The sequence below is a fragment of the Chlorocebus sabaeus genome, chromosome 14, assembly GCF_047675955.1.
Source record: "Chlorocebus sabaeus isolate Y175 chromosome 14, mChlSab1.0.hap1, whole genome shotgun sequence".
In the NCBI taxonomy this organism is placed as follows: domain Eukaryota; kingdom Metazoa; phylum Chordata; class Mammalia; order Primates; family Cercopithecidae; genus Chlorocebus; species Chlorocebus sabaeus.
The window spans coordinates 27595458-27609296 of NC_132917.1; the positions used below are offsets into that span (position 1 = coordinate 27595458).

The 13839-nt window shown below is 37.5% G+C and overlaps 1 protein-coding gene across 6 annotated transcripts in view; it reads left to right on the top strand.

Moving 5' to 3' along the window:
• BABAM2 (BRISC and BRCA1 A complex member 2) overlaps positions 1-13839 on the top strand; it is a 452593-nt gene that overhangs the window by 23444 nt on the left and 415310 nt on the right. The gene's annotated exons all lie outside the window — the stretch shown is intronic.

Consider the following 13839-nt stretch of genomic DNA (forward strand, 5'->3'; position numbering starts at 1 on the left):
AATACTGTTACATAGTGATTTTCTACCTTGACCTGAAACCCTTTTCGTTGCCACTTCTCTCCCTTGTCACAATATAGAACAAGCTTAATTGATCCTGCATGTGAGTGAAGATAGCTGTCATGTTTGATCTTTCTCTCTTCTGTAGGCTAACATGTAGCCTTTGTTTCTGTCATGCGATTTGTGTCCTTCCTCGTCTTTTTTGACTTCTTCTGAATGTGATCCAGTTAGTCTCTATACTTCTTAAAGTGTAACGCCTAGAACTGAATGAAGTGTTCAAGGAATAGTTTTGACCAAGTGTGGAGTTGAATATTGTTATCTTCATTTTCCAGGAAGCTGCCTTCTGTGAGATTGTATTGGACAGAGCTGTGGGTTACAAACCATTGATAGCTGTGACCCTTAGGTGTGTTATGAAATCATTTTAGAGGGTCTTGATTTACATAAAAAACAGAAGAGAATGGAACAAAAGTACACATCATGTAATAAAGCTAAGTATCATTGCTTAACAATTTTGTTTTCAATTTATATATGAACACATGCACACATATATATATACATATACACACACACACATATATATATAACTCAGTACAGATATCTCTACTGATGGTGATATAAAGTGGTGATATAAAAGTTTCTTATTATGTGTCAAAAAAGTTTGAAAGCCTCTGACCTAGACTAGATGCTTCCCGTCCTTGTTTCTCTGATGGCTCCTTCTAGTCTCTGCTTGCTCTGCAGCCAGTTTACATGTCCCATCTTGATATTCTTCTCTTTGTTTCCCAGTAAATTTCCTGCTGTGTAACATGAGAGGCATGATGGGCTTCATTAGATTTGCTTTAGGACACCGGAAAATTATTTTACTGCTCTGATTAAGTCTTTTCACAGTTGGACCCCTGTCAGAATTTTTGTCTGTGGAATGAAGAAATGAAGTAGCCCCGTGAAGAGGCGAGGAGGTCAATTGAAATTTTTGACTCTGAAAATTATTGCCCCAGTAGAGTAAAGGATTTAAGGAAAATAGTGTTTGAGATAGACTCTCCTCCTCCTTACTTTTTGGTTTTGCAATTTGTACTTTTGAATACTCGTGACAGCGAGTGCTCTCTGTGTGCCAGGAACTGTTCTGAAGACTTTGTTTATGTGCACCAAATCAGTGGATCCTCATAACAGCTCTCTGGAGCATGACTGTTATCCTTATTTTACAGATGAGAACACGGAGGAAGAGAGAGATTATTTAACTTGCACGAGGCTTTAGAATTTATAGTGTATAGCAGTAGCATCTCAAGCAGCCATCTAAGAACGAAATTCTTTCAAACTACCTAACAACCAAAAATACGTGGATGGCACACTTATCCCATTACCCTGTAGTTCCAGATATGCTCATATAGCAGATGCTAAGTCTTTTCATAATCATTTCAATATAAGAATTTGAAGACATAAAAAACTTTTTTTTTTTTCTATCTTTAGAAAGCACTTTTCAGTAACAGGAAAGGGAATCCTTTAATGACACTTCAGAATCTATTAATTCTTCCTTTTCCTTTCTTCCCAACTCGTCTTTATCTCATTCTCTGTTTTTGGCTCTACCCTGTCATCAGTTTCCTACTACAATTCTCTCTGCTTTTTCGTTTTCTTTTCTTCTCCCCATCTCCCTATCTCCCCATCCCCGCTGGTTTTCTATCTATTCTTTCCTTTACTCTGCTTTTGTGCTTTCCATATTCATTCAAATTTATTTTTTTATATAAGCTAAGCATATACTGAGCACCAAGTAAATGTGAGGCATTATTGAGATACAAACGTAAATAAAGCATGTAGCAAGAGAGCTAATCAGGGTGAGATCAAAGCTCTGCTAGTTCATTCCCTTGAGAATCTGAGCTACTGGGGCATGCCACGGTAAATACTCCTTAGGCCTTCCCTATATGGATCAGGAATTTCTATGGGATTTAGAAAAATAGTATGCAAATCATATAAAATATGAGCCCCAGAGTTCAGGGAATAGGCAGCACATCCATTTAGGACATGTTTTGGATCAAGGCATAAAAACAGCGGCCTAAAAAGTTTGCAGGAATATTTTCATTGGAAAATTAGTAGTGTTTAGTGTAAAAATTACTTCTTATAAAATAACACTGTACATTGAATGTATGAAAATGGTATTTAAGTTGGCCTTGTCCCTGGGGATCTCTTATATAACATTTACTAATATGAGTAATAATTACCACCTTTCCCACAGTTGGAATAGCAAACAGTCCAGGACATTTCTGTAACTTGTTTGACCTTGTCCACTCCAGTTCCACCTTGTTCACTTGCAGTATTTATGAAATAGCTTTCAGGTACTTCCTGTGTGCCAGCAGGTATGCTGCTGGACACTGAGGGATCCAGGGTTTAATGCATTCTCTTTCTTCTTAGAGTTTTCAGTCTAGCAGCGCATGTCTCTTAGGTTTTGCCCTTACTTAAAGACAATTGCCCATAACTATTTCTCCTTCCCCTCACTTGGCCAGATCCTGTGCATTCTTAGAGGCCAGTTGTATTCCAGTGAACCTTCCTTGGTTACCCAAGCTAAAAGTGGTTCTTCTGCTCTCTTCGCTCCTATTGTGTTTATTTTCTTTAACCACTAATTTGGCAATTAATCATGTTAATTGCTTTGTGACTTGTATCTATTGTTGTCTTGACTTGTTATTTAAATTGTGTTGTGTGACTTTCATAGTTTGATTTTTGTCTTCTGATTACAAGTTTTTGAGAATAGAGACTCCTTTGTATAACTCTTATAGCAATGATTACTCCAAACCTTTTTTTTTTTTTGATACAGAGTCTTGCTCTGTTGCCAGGCTGGAGTGCAATGGCGCGATCTGGGCTCACTGCAACTTCCGCCTCCCGGGTTCAAGTGATTCTCCTGCCTCAGTGTCCCAAGTAGTTGGGACTACAGGCACGTGCCACCACGCCCAGCTAATTTTTGTATTCTTAGTAGAGACGGGGTTTCACCATGTTGACCAGGATGGTCTTGATCTCTTGACCTCATGATCTGCCCGCCTCAGCCTCCCAAAGTGCTGGGATTACAGGCGTAAGCCACCACGTCCGGCCCAAACTTTTTTTTTATTATGTACCCTGTCTTAGTCAGTTTGGGTTGCCATAACAAAATACCTTAGACTGGGTAATTTATAAACAACAGAAGTTTCTTGCTCACAGTTCTGGAGGCTATAAAGTTCAGGATCATGGCTCTGGTAGATTGCATCTGGTGAGGGCCTGTTCCTCATAGATGGTGCCTTCTGTGTGTCCTTCTATGGCAGAAGGGCAAAGGGGCAGACAAGCTCCCTCAGGCCACTTTTATAAGACCTCATAAATAATCCTATTTATGAGGCCTCCGTTTTATGACCTAGTCAGCTCCCAAAGGCCCTACCTCTTAATACCAACACGTTGGGGATTAGATTCCAATAGGAATTTTGAGGGGCCACAAACATTCAGATTATAGCATACCCCAAATCATTTTATTGTGTACCTCTGCTACCTGCATTTTTACTTGTAAAAATATATTTATAGGTTATAAAACATACATAAAATATAAGCTAAAAATGATGTAAAGATAAAATAAGCAACACTGTAAAAATAATTTGTATTACTTATAATGTGGTATTTTCACCTGCCATACCTGAAAAAGAAATCTGAAAAAATATGTAGATACTAATGGAAGAAATGCTTTTGCCATAAATTAAGTGTCTGGAAATGTGAGGGTCTGTCTCTGGACTCTTTATTCTGTTTTACTGGTTTGTCTATTTTTGTACCAATGTCAATATTTTAATTACTAACGTTTATGGTAAATTTTGAAATCCAGTAGAGCAAATTTCCTACCAAGGTTTTTCTTATTGTGGTAAAATACATATAACATAAATTTACTATTTTAATCATTTTTAAGCCTACAGTTCTGTGGCATTAAGTTTATTCACATTGTAGTACAATCATTACTACTATCCATCTGAAACTCTGTACCCATTAAACTATGGCTTCCTATTTCCCTCTCTCCTTAACCCGTTACAACTACCGTTCTACTTTCTCTGACTATGAATTTGACTACTTTAGATACCTCATGTAAGTGGAATCATATAGTCTTTGTCCTTTTTTGACTAGCTTATTTCACTTAGCATAAGGTCCTCAAGATGTATCCATGTTGTAGCATGTGTCAACATTTCCTTCCTTTTTAAGGCGGGATAATATTCCATTCCATTATGTGTGGATATAGATGTATAGTATGATGTATATATAATTTTGTTTATCCATTTTGTTTATCCATTCATCCATAGATGGACACTTGGATTGCTTCTACCTTTTGTTTATTGTGAATAATCCTATTGAGTTTTTCTTCTTCAAGATAATCGGATCTATTCTAGGTTCTTGGCATTCCATTTGTATTTTAGAATCTGCCTTTCAGATTCCAGATCAATTTAGGCAGAACTGACAACTCTTCATTTTGAGTCTTTTTTAAATTTTGAGGCAGAGTCTCACTCTGTGTCTCAGGCTGGAGTGCAGTGATGCGATCGTGGCTCACTGCATCCTCGACCTCGCTGGCTCAGGTGATCCTCCCACCGCAGACTCCCAAGTAGCTGGTACTACAGGCACATGCCACCATGCCCACTAATTTTTTGGTATTTTTTTTTGTAGAGACAGGGTTTATCCATGTTGCCCAGGCTGGTCTCAAACTTTTGAGCTCAAGTGATCCGCCTGACTCGGCCTCCTAACTTGCTAAGATTATAGGCATGAGCCACTGTGCGCAGCCTCATTATGAGTCTTTTAATCCATGAACATGATATCTCTGTTTATTTATTTACTTATTTTCTTCTTAATAATAGCTTTCTGCGTAGAGATCTTACACATCTATTGTAACATTTATTTCTATATATTTGATCATTTGATATTATTTTAGATGGCATCTTTCTGAAAGTTTTGTTTTCTGACTGTTGATGGTATATGGAAATACAGTTGACTTCTATGTATGCTTTAACAACTTTGCTAAACCCACATACTCATTCCAATAGTGCACAAAATTTGCTAAACATTTACAAAATTTTCTATGTGCACAGTCACATTTTCTGCAAAAACGTAAGTTCTGTTTCTTCTTTTCCAATTTCTATACCCCTTATTTCCTCCATCCTGGCTAGGACCTCCAGTACAATGTTGAATAAAAGTGATAAGAGCTGGTATTCTTGTCTCATCCTCTATCTCAAAGAAAAAAATTTTAATGTTTTATTTTTAAGTATGATGTTGCTTCAAGTTTTTTATAGATAGCCTTTATCAGATTAAGGACGTTCCTTTTTATCCCAGTTTATAGAGAGCTTTTAAAATTATGAATGGATGTTTAATTTTATCAAACACTTGTACTTACTGAGATAATCCCATTAATTTCCTCTTATTCTCTTAGCAGAGTTAATTAAATGCACATATTAGAAAAGAAGAGAGGTTGAAAATTAATAAGCTAAGCATCTGTCTGAAAAAGTTAAAGGATTTTTCCCCCTTCTAGTTAGCTGTTAAAAACAGTATGTGAGCCTATCATTCCTACTGAAACCATATTGTAATTTAAACTACATTTTTGTTATAGGGACACCTACCAACATTTAAAAATACTTCCTACTCTAAAGTAGAGTTGAAGTTTATCATTTATAAATGGAGATATGGCATGGAAGCTGAGAATAACAGTTGACGCCACATGAACTGGCAAACACATTTTCTTGAATATTTTAATTTTGTAATTTTTAAAACATTCTGGGCTGAGTCACTTATTTTGGTGATGGCATTTTGGAATCCTATGCTAAGAATTAAATGTATCATTTTTCTAGTAGGGTCTAGCCATAGTTTTTAGGCTTTAGTGATAGAATATACTTGATGTATCAAGAATATCATATGTCATCAAATGCATAGCTCCATTCCCCTGAAAATCAATGTAGAAAATCTATCTGAATGCAATTTTGTGTTCTTTGACCAATTTTAATTTGTACTTTTTGCTTGTAAAAGTTTCTAAGACTTGACCTTGTGGATTTTGATCTGGCCAGCTAGATGGGGTATAATTATAGCCCTTTCAAGGCTGAATATGTAAGGTTCCATGAACCAGTTCAGATGCCTTTGCAGATAAAATGCCCATGTTTTAGATTATTTAGATAGATGTTAAGATACCCTTTGTCAGTCTTCCAGCTTCTTTACTTCTGCATCCAGTCTAGAAACCATGATAATTTTTGAAACTGAGTAATTGATGTTAGATTTAATTCAGAGAAAATAAATTCTAAAAGATGAAAATGTAGTTAATATTAGTTAACAGTAATTTACTGTAATATGTGACCTTTTTAAAAAGGCAGTTATTGATCTTTGAGCATATTTTATTTGAGAGTCACTTGTTATTTTAGGTTGCCAAAGTTGAAGACTTCCTTCTCAGCTGATGTTAAATATTGTTGGTTTAGCACAAACGTCACTATCAAGAAAACAGGAAGCTATGTAGGACACATGCCAAATGTTAAATTAATAGTCAGGGTAAAGGAAACTGACGTAGACTCAGGGAAGGAACCCTGGACTCATCTACTTTGTTCTTTTTAGGTGACTTGAAGAGTAGAAATGGTCTAAGTCATTATTTTTTCCAGACAGTGTATCAAAAAACAGGGTTAGCCCTATTAATCCAGAAAGAATATATTTTCTTATATTTTGCATTATTTTAAAACTGCTAATGTTTTAAAGGTTGTAGAATATCTTCATATAGCTTTGTTAATCTAAAATTAGTTCTTGGCTGTCTCTAAAAAGCCAAGTAAAGTATAGTAAAATTTGCCTAGTTTTATTTTTTATAGTGAAACCTTAAAATTTGAGTTGGATCTCAGTAACTAGGAACAAGTGATAATTTAAAGAGGAGTCAAATCCAAATTTACCTTTCATTATTTACTTACAGTTTATTTATATAAAGAGTTTGCTAAATCAATGAACAGTGTCATCATTGTAGAGTCTATGTCATCAAGTTACAGGGGCCTTGTTCCCTCTCTTGTAGCCTTGAGTGACATGTTTACAGTGTTTATACTTATTACTGATAAATAATTTTCTTTTCATTAGAACACATGTAATAGAACTTCTTTTTGGCAATATTTTGTCATCTTTTACTTCTCATTTTTCTAGGTACTTAACAAAATATCATTTGTTGAAAACATTTATAGTTCATCAATTATAAGATTTATAGTTATAAATCTTTATAAGTCACTAATTATGATTTATAATTCACCAATCATAAGATATCTCATTAATCTGATGGTTTTCTCTTAAATTATTGAGAGATGGTTTAATATAGTAATTAAGAAAGTAGGCCATGGAGGCCGACATACTGGGTTTGGATCCCAGCTCTGTCACTCACTAGCAAGTTACATAGCATCTACGTGCCTCAGTGCCCTCGTCTGTAAATTGTAGGTAATAACAGCACCTACCTTGGACAAGGTTGCTGTAAGTTTAAATAGTTTAATATATTTAGAATGCTATACTTAGAATAGTGCCTGCCGCGTAGTAAATGCCTGACAAATATTAGCTGCTGTTATTTGTTTATTGTGGAAATATAATAATTTAAGGTAATAGTTTAAAGTTTAAGTTCTGAGTTGTGTGTACAGCTCTTCAAAGGGCAGACCTTCCACAAATAATCACACTTTTGCCCTTCTTGGAGGTGAGGATAAGCACCTCATCCCAATTCCAGTTAAATCAACAGTCTTTTTTTTTTTTTTTAAATCATGAAAAGAGTACAACACTAGGAGTCAAGATGTATGCATTCATTCAGCAAACCTTTATCCTCCTACACAGTTGTTGGAGTGTTCACCTCTTGGATATCAGTGCTAGACACTGGAGATTTAAAGTTGCCTAGGCCATGCAGACTAAGATATGGTTAGAGTGTCCTGGAAGTGGTTTCCAATCCCAGAGTGCCAGTGAGACCATTTGCTCTTTGATGTCGTCATCTGTGAAATGACAGTTCTTGAGTTTAGTTTATGAGTGTTAGTAATATGCTAAAATTTCATCAGTGCTGCATACGTAGCATTGTGCTAGGTGCTATACTAGGACTTACTTAAAAAAGAGTATAACATAGCTCTTTACATGAGAATCTTATGATCTGGTTGAGAAAACAAGCCACAATGAGAAAAACAGACAAATAATACTTGGAGTCATGTGATTTTATGTAAAACAAGAGACTGAACAGATGAGAATGTGCGAAGGTTCTTACGCTCAGTATTTTATTGCGTCAATGATTAACTGCCATTTCTGTAATAAAGTACTAGAGTAAACTACCTCCTTTGATGCTATCAAGAATTCCCGCTTGATAATTCCCACTTTCATAATCTGTATAATGTGAGTTTAACTCCCTTTGTTCACCCACATGTTAAACTTTAAAACAGTGCATTCCCGGTATATTTAGGTACTTTGAAATTGGTAAAAGATACATTTTTACAGTATAGTTTTTATCCAAAATCCTTTCTACACTCTAACACCAAGATATGTTTTTTGTTCTTGTTACTGCTATATTCCTAACACTTAGTGCCAGACACACAGTGAACACTGATGAAATATAGTTGAGACACAAATTTGAAATTATACTTAACTGTCAGCAATTTTAAAATCATTTAAAAATAATTTTTGAATTAAAAGTGATTCAATTTGGAATATTGGCTTTTTCAACCTTGGCTCTAACTGTGTGTGAGGACAAGTTGCCATTCTATAAATATGATTTTAATGTAGCCAGTAGCTTTTTCTTTACTAGTTTTTTCATACTTGTATAAGGATATGGCTTTCTAGATGAGTGAATTTCCCTGCTGTATTAGTTATCTGTTACTGATTTATGACAGCAGTTTCATGGGAGACCTTAAGCTAGAACTGCCCAGCCAAGCCATTCCCAAATTCCAACCCAAAGAAACTGTGAAAGATAATAAACGTTAGAAATGTGAAGTTTTGTGATATCACAATATAAAGACTTTCATATGCTTTACTTGAAGACTGTTCATCAGTATATCACTCTGAATTCTTTACTTCTGAAAAGTGGTAAAATACTTTAAAAGGAAAAGATAAAATCAGGCCATCATAGCCAAGTTTTCTTAGTCAAATAGGAAAGGGTTGTATTTAGCCTTAAAATACTTTATAATTGTGTCCGAGAACCATGGCTCATGCCTATATACCCAGACTTTTGGAGGTTGAGGTGGGAAGATTGCTTGAGGTCAGGAATTCGAGAGCAGCCTGGGCAAAGCCCTGAGATACTGTCTCAAAAAGAAAAAAAATGTAGCCAAGTGTGGTGGTGCTTCTGTAGTCCCAGCTACTTGGGAAACTAAGGTGGGAGGATTCTTTGAGCCCAGATGTTCAAGGCTGCAGTGAGTTATAATTGTACCACTGCACTCCAGCCTGGGCTCTAGAGCAAGACACTGTCTCCTAAAAAAATTATAATAGTAAAATAGTTCATAGTTCGTGTTCATTATAAAAATCAAAACAATGCAGAAAGCAACTGGGTGCAGTGGCTCATGCCTATAATCCCAGCTCTTTGGGAGGCTGAGGCAGGAGGATCACTTAATTCCAGGAGTTTGAGACCAGCCTGGGCAACATGATGAAGCCTTGCCTTTACTAAAAATACAAAAAATTAGCCAAGTGTGGTGGCATGTGCCTGTGGTCCCAGCTACCTGGGAGGCTGAGGTGGGAGGATCGCCTGAGCTCAGGAAGCTCTTTGAAGCTTCAGTGAGCTGTGATCACACTACTGTACTCCAGCTTGGGTGACAGCAAGACCTTGTTTCAAAACAACAACAACAACAAAAAATGCAGAAAGGTAATTAGAAGAATGTTGTTGTAAAAATCATTTCAGGCCGGGCGCGGTGGCTCAAGCCTGTAATCCCAGCACTTTGGGAGGCCGAGATGGGTGGATCACGAGGTCAGGAGATCGAGACCATCCTGGCTAACACGGTGAAACCCCATCTCTACTAAAAAATACAAAAAACTAGCCGGGCGAGGTGGCGGGCGCCTGTAGTCCCGGCTAGTCGGGAGGCTGAGGCAGGAGAATGGCGTAAACCCGGAAGGCGGAGCTTGCAGTGAGCTGAGATCCGGCCACTGCACCCCAGCCTGGGCGACAGAGCAAGACTCCGTCTCAAAAAAAAAAAAAAAAAAAAAAAAAAAAAAAAAAATCATTTCAAATCTGGCCACATTTTGGTTATTCTCCTTCTGAAATCTGTTTATGTGTGTAGATATACATACTTACAAGTGTCCTTTTTCCATAAGTGGAATCATACTATTTCCATGTATTTTTAAAGCTTTTTAAACATTACTGTGGGTTTAAAATTCACCCAAACTCCCCTTAGTGCTGTATGACGTTGGAAAGATCACTTACTTGAAGTGGGGACAGGAGTGGGTAATACTCCCCAAAGGCATAATCAAGTCAAAATGGTAATCTCCAGTTAGCAGCAGGCCTTCTGTTTTACTGAGAGGAATATGCAGATTTGGGGCCAAGTCAAACTGTTCAAGGCAACAGAGGAAAGCTCTTTTAAACCCATGCTCTTTTTTATTGTTTGTTTTTTGTTTTTGAGACGGAGTCTTGCATTGTTGCCTAGGCGGGAATGCAGCGGCATGATCTCAGCTCACTGCAACCTCCGTATCCTGGGTTCAAGCGATTCTCCTTCTTCAGCCTCCCTAGTAGCTGGGACTACAGGCATGCACCACCACACCCGGCTAATTTTTGTATTTTTAGTAAAGATGAGGTTTCACCATGTTGGCTAGGCTGGTCTTGAACTCCTGACCTCAGGTGATCTACCTGCCTCAGCCTCCCAAAGTGTTGGGATTACAGGTGTGAACCACCACACCCTGCCCCCATGCTCTTTTGATTAACGGAAAAACGAGTACCCTCCTCTTGTGCAACTTGAATTTTCACAGTAAATTAAAGAACATGACGAAACCAATTTTAGACAGAGGTAACTTAAGAATAGGAAACATTTTAGTTTATTTAATCTTAGAAGAAACTTTGTGTACATGGCATTGGGTTGTTTCCTGTAAACCTATTTATCCTAGGTAATATAAGGAAGATAGAATGTAATGTATCGTAAAGAATTTGCCCAACATTTCATTGGAAGACAAGCTGAATGCCACTTAGGAGAAAGAGACCTACTAATGGCAACTTTCCTCTGTTGCCTTGAGCACTTTGGCTCTTGGCCCCACATTTGTATATTCCTCTCAGCAAAGCAGAATCCCTGCAGCTAACTGGAGATTATAATTTTGACTTGAGTGTGCTTTTGGGAAGTATTACTCTTCATACCCCTCTCCCCCATTCCCACTTCAAGTAAGTGATCTTTCCAATATCATAAAACACTAAGGTGAGGTTTTGTAAATTTTTCTTCTGTCTTTTCTGTGACATTTTAGTGGCCCTTATAGATTGGCTAGCCCACCCATTAACCTGACTGTTTCCATAGAAGATTGGCTATCATCTCACACTTCAAACTCTTCATTTTCTTTTCCTTAAACATGCTCCTTTCCTAGTCAGCCTTGTTCAAAAAATCCATTTGTCTCGTCTCCACTGCTGTTACTCTAGTCCAAGGATCCATCATCTTTCTTTCTTTTTTCAGATCTAAAGTGGTTATTATTATTATTATCCTACCTGCATTGGGTTTTCAGTCCCAATGGAGATTAAGAAACCTGGTGAGACCAGTAGCATCCCTGGGGTGGGGGGTAAACACAAGACTCATCCACATTGCTCCCAGCTGCCCTGGCCTTCCTACAACTCTTAGAGGTTTGCAGTCCCGGTCCCTTATAGCCAGCCACGTAGCGATGTCTTTCCTGAAATAGTAGAGACTTTGGGCAGCAGAGCTCCTCATCCCATTCCAGGTGGATAACCACACCCTGAAACACTCCTTTCCATGACTGAAGGTGAGAGGCTGAAGGGAATGCTTTCTGTCCTCTGTGACCCTGTTCCTTTCCAGCACCATTCTTGCTCTCATGTGCCTGAATGTGGGCCTTTTCTGCCAAGTGGGCTACACTCTGCTCAGCCCGCACATCACAGAAGACTGTCTCCTCACTGAAGACTGTGAAGTGAATGTTTATACTAAAGTGGCAGCATTATCACTGCACCAGAGCTAGAGAATGGACAGGCAAGGCTCTCTGTAGATAGCAGAGAAGTAGGTAATACCATCTACAAATGCATGTTGGTTTTGCTCCATCATCTTTCTTGACTAAAATGGTCTCCTATCTGGTCTGGCTGTGTTCATTTTATCTCTTGTGGTCTTTTTTTTTTCTATACAGTAGACAAAGTGATCTTTTAAAAACATAGATGTTTTTACCCCTCTGCTCAAAACCCTCCTTTGTGCTTGGCATAAAAGCTGAATGAATTGTAACCACTTGTAGGCCCTGTGTGATCTGTCCCTTGATTTTGCCCCTCTCTCCCTCATTTACTGTGTCCTAATCTTTTGCTCTTCTCTCCCTCATTTGCTGTGCTCCAGCCGCATTGCCCAGATATATCAAGATTTCTTCCCCAGATGTGCCAAGCTTGTTCCTGTCTTCACACCTTTGCACCAGCTGTTTCCTCTGCCTGGAATGCTCTATCCCAGAACTTGGCATGGTGGGCCACTTTGTGTGATTCAGTTTTCGGATTTCACCTCCTCCAGAGGTCCTCTTTGATCTTCCAGTGTAAAGTAGCTCCTGCTTCAGTGCAGCACCCTGTTTTATTTTCCTCATAGTATTTAGCAATCCTAAACCATCTTTATATGTTTGTCTCTTGTTTATCATTTTCTTTTTCCCTTGCTAGAATTTAAGTCCCATGAGACCGTAGATCTTCTCTGTCTCGTCCATGCTATAATCCTAACACGTAGAGCAATGCTTGATAAATCTTATCTAAATGAAACAAATCAGTGAATGAAAAACAGAGATAGAGAAATACACTTTTTTCTTCATAAAATTTTAATTTTTTAGTCGACACATAGGAATTGTACATATTTATGGGGTACATAATGATGTTTTGATACATATAGTGTGTAGTAATAAGATCAGGGTAATTAGCATATCCTCATCTCAAACATTTATCATTTATTTGTGATATAAACAGTCAATATCCTCCTCCTAGCTATTTGAAACTGTTTATTATTGTTAACTCTAGTCATTTACAGTGGTGTAGTACACTAGAACGTATTCCTCTTATCTTGCTGTAATTTTGTATCCTTTAGCAAATCTCTTCCTATCCCCCTTAGAAAGGTACCTTTTAATACACTGAGGTTGCTGGAACCAGCTGTTGATGTAGTAAGGGAGGAAGGTGACGTGGCAGGGCACAAAATCACGTAACCAGTCCTGGTTAAAGTATATAATAAAAAGTGTGGCCCAACAATGAGTGTAACCATTCGGGAAAAAAAAATTTCTCATTGAAGAAGGAGTGAGTTATTCAAGCAAACTGGAATCAGATTAATCCTGAGGATTTCCTATACTACTAATAACTTCAGTCTTTAAGCTATGTAGTTAGATAATTTGATCCCCAAGCCCCAAAAAGATCCTTGATTGTGAATGGTGTTTTTCATAAATTTAAAGCATTGTAGTTGAATGCAATAGAAAAGGAAAAATCTTAGTGTTGCTTATAGGGTTCATAGCAGCGTGCTCAGAATGACATGATGCTTATTACCATCATTAGATTACATTTTATAATGTTAGAATTTATGTGTTTTCTATAGTCTTTTAAAATAACTACTGTGTTGTGGGGTAGAAAACATTATACTAAAAGGGAAATATGATGCCCCTACAATGTACTCTGAGGAATTTTTTTATATTGAAAGGAAAATGAGAAAGTATTCTTAAAACCTGTGAAATATAGGCTGGGCATGGTGGCTCAAGCCTGTAATCCCAGCACTTTGGGAGGCTGAG